This window comes from Papaver somniferum, chromosome 3 (genome assembly GCF_003573695.1).
Source record: "Papaver somniferum cultivar HN1 chromosome 3, ASM357369v1, whole genome shotgun sequence".
NCBI lineage: Eukaryota > Viridiplantae > Streptophyta > Magnoliopsida > Ranunculales > Papaveraceae > Papaver > Papaver somniferum.
The window spans coordinates 136,187,466-136,191,508 of NC_039360.1; positions in this window are offsets into that span (position 1 = coordinate 136,187,466).

The window sequence follows — 4,043 nt, forward strand, 5'->3', positions numbered from 1 at the left end:
TAGTTTCGCTAGGTAAAATTCTCGCATGTCTCCCCATTCCTCTTTATGACCCAGATATTCCTCTGTTCTATGAAATTCTCGCTCATTCGGGGTTTTCGCGATCTATCTTCCAGTTGAGTGGGGATTGCATGCGTCTGATGCTAGAGTTCGCTAACCGTGGTGCTGGTAAAGGATCTCTGTACTCCAAAGAACTTAAGGATCCTAAATTCGCAGACTTAGAAATAATTGCTGAGAAATATACATTAGCGAGCTTCTTTGAAAATTATGAATTGATCTCCATGAAGAAAGAGAATACTCGTTGGGGTATTCGTTTGAAAAGGAAAGATAACATTGATGAAGCGAAAATACTTATGCAAGACATTGATTGGCATTCTGGTAAGAACACAACTCCTCGCCAATCCAAAGATGATAAATGGTGTATTTTTCCTTTGATGCTAAGAGGGACTTATATTGCTGGATATTCTTCCTGAGAATCTCGCTACCTATCAACCTTGGGTATTCTCTTGGCCCGAGAAGGAGAAAGAGTTATGTTTCTTCCAATTTCGCTCACTTTATATTTCTTTATTTGTCTTTATTCTTTTGTTCGCTGACCCTTGCGATATTCTACAGATCCAAAAAATGAAAGATAGTTGTAACAAGACTGGGAGGACTAGTACCTTGTTAGCTCTTCGCTCATACACAGATGAGGTAAGAAATTTTCTCTCATGATTTTAAACAGTATACTGTTGCTTCCATTTCTTATTTCTATCTGTGTGTGAAGATTATTGCCGAAATAGAAGAACCTGCCGATGCTGCGAAGACTGGTGATAAAGGCAAAGGTGCTTTTCGCAGGGAAAAATCAACTGCTCCTCCTTCAAAGAAAAGAAAAGTCCGCTCTTCTTCTCCTTCAAATATTCCTTCTCATGAAAATTCCGAAAGTGACAAGGATGATGAGGATAATGATGACCTTGCCGCAAGTGAAGATTCTCCACCTGAATCTTCTATGGCTAAGCTCTCTGGCCTGTTTTCTGATTATTTGCAAGGAATGGGAGATATCCAATTCGCTAATACCTGCAAAGCTCTCGCTACAATTTGCGATGTCCCTTTACTGGATGGTGATAGTTCTCTTCGTGGAGTTTCTAGATCAGTGACTCTCGATTTCCTGCATTCTCTTAATAGTCTGGTATACTTTCATCCTTTTACTTCTTCATTGTCACAACTCAAAATCTCTTTTTATTAATACTTTTTATATTTTCTCGCAGGCTGGAAAAGCTTCTTTCGCTGTTGCATCAGATCTAGAGAGGAGACGCGAAAATCTTGAAAAGAAGAATCTTCAATTTCGCACAAAGAATGAAGAATTGGAAGCTGAAGTCAAATGTCTTCGCGAGAAATCAGACAACTAGAAATTTATTCTTCTTCATATAAGAACAAAATCTCTAGTCTTCAGCAAGCTAATAATCAGCTCTATGGTATGTTACTTTTCTCCTTTCCCTTCATTCATTCATCCTGTTATATTATCTTATTTAATTGATCCTTTTTGCAGACATTTGTGGTCTTTCTGATGAAGCTACTATTCTTCGTTCATTTCCTAATGCCTTGGATAATGATACCCTTCTTGAGCGTCTTAATAATTCTTTAAATAGTTTCTCAAATGATATAATTTCATCTCTTTCTCTGAATGAGCTTAGATCTAAATTTCGCCTCTTAGAAATTGACCATAGATCTAGTTTAGGCTTAGCCAACCGATTTAAGCGTCTCCTTCTTGATTCTAAAGAGAAAATCAATGAGTTAAGAACTAAAATTAGCGGTCTCATAGATGATAAGGATCACATCTCTGATCAAGGTGCTAAGGCTCTGGCGAAATTCCAAGAGACTCTTCTTGAAGTTCAACTTGAACGAGATGAAGCTAGCCGCAAGAACATCGAGCTCTGCGAAAGAGAAAACCAAATTCGTTCCCGTCTTCTTACAAGTAATGAGGATGAATTTTCTTGGGCTGCGAAAATCTTAGATGATGCCAGAAAAGATATAGGTGTAACTGTTAGTCTCCAAGTTGAGCATACATCCTTGATTAGAGATATGATTTCTGACAGAGAAGGTTATTAACTGTTCTTCTTTACTAATCTTTTGTTTCTTATGAATTTTCATCAAGTTATTAATCCATTGTCTTTTGCTCGCAGATTCTGAAAGTAGATATCGTGAAAAGATTGAGGAACTTGAAGATGAGAAAGAGGAACTTGCAAAGAATCTTTCTTCTCGCAACGACAAGTATTCTAGATTAATGAATCAAATCAAGATCACTGTTGCGAGCTTTAAGAATGATGCTATGCATTTTCGCAATCAAACTATCCAAATGGTTTGTGACGACCATAGTATCCCTCATTCTGATTATCCTTGTCTCTTGGAAGAGATCCCACAGAATACTCTCAGTCTGATTATTTCTGATAGCGAAGCTGATGATGAAGAATCTGATGGTGATGAAGGTTCTGATGGTGATGAAGATTCTGACGCAGACGAAGAAGGGAACAAGTCTGATGAAGATGATGAAGGATCAACTAAGAAGTAGTCTTTGTTTCTTTCTTTGATCCTCTGTAATACTTGTACATTTATTCCTTCTTTCTGTATATTTGTGTTTCTTTCATTTTGACCTGCATTCATTAAAACAATTCTTCCTTGCAATACAGTTAATCAATATAATCATTAATTTTTGAATTTTTGTGTAAATCTATCATATGGAGACAAATAACATTTTCTAATTTCATTCATTCCCATACTTTCCTCTGTTATTTGTATCCAAATGAGAGATTTTAAAAAAAAAATTCTTATTTTGTGCCTCAATTTCGCAGTTAATTATGTATAATTTCGCAATCTTATGCGAAGTGAATTTTGATTATTTTCAAAATCTCATTCCTGTGTGGTTTTATTTTGCCTTCCTAATTAAAGGTCTTATTATGCCACCTCTTGTCATTGCGACAAAATCGCAGGACGTCCTTGCACTTTCATGCAAAAACCCATTGATCTTGCCTTACTTTTTCTTTTGTATTGTGGCCTCTTCAGGAATTTTACGACAATATGACATGCCTAAATATTCTTGCAAAAATAAAGCCCCATGACATTGCCGTCTTGCAAAAAATCACAGGACGTCTTCGCACTTTCATGCGAAAACCCATTGATCTCGCCTTATATTTTTCTTTTGTATTATTGCCTCTTCAGGATTGTTGCACAAATATGAAAAGCCTTAATACCCTTGCGAATAAAAAGCCTCATGACATTTGCGTCTTAAGACACTTATCATCTCCTTAATGGAGGGTGCCGCCCTTATCTCCCCCTGGTTGCCCTTTCAAGGAGGCGTACTTCTACCATACAAGGTTAGCTCCTCCCATCCAGTCTTAACAACAACCAGTTGTTTTCGCAGCCTCTTATCCCTTTTACCTATAGGGCTTACGGTTACGAGACTGCACCCTAAGTGGGGTTTTCTTCAGGCCGAGTGCAGTATAAGCCAAGACTTGTCAAGAATAGCAAGGTACGCTTCAAATGCCCCTGGCACTCTTGACTCAACCGTGTTCCTCGTCGCCTTGATCATATCTGCACTCCTTGGGAGAGTCCTTATTACCTTAGTCGCCCAACCTAAGTCATATGCTTAAGCTGACAATCCAAGGTGCCTCTCCCGGATGGGCTTTATTGACCCCAAATCTCCATGACTCAGGTTCCGGTGGCGGTGTATCCTTTCCCTGAGCCATGCAACAGGTACCCCCTTATATGACGTACTTTAGGTCTTACATTTGCCTCTTGCGAAATTGTATTCGCGAACTAGGGTGTGCGCCATAAAGGTTCGCCCCTTTCTCTTTTTTCATTTTTCTCTGATTGTCTTCTGTAAAATTCATTATCTCTGTGAGAGTCTCTCACATCATCATACTGTATTTGCATTTCGCAATCTCAATTTTGTCATTCAATAAAATGTCTTTTAGAGAATTGTACTTATTGCGAGAATGTCGCAACAAATTAATCATTCATACATCTTGTGTTTTATTACCTTTTCCATCCTCTGCTTCTTTATTATTTTCTGC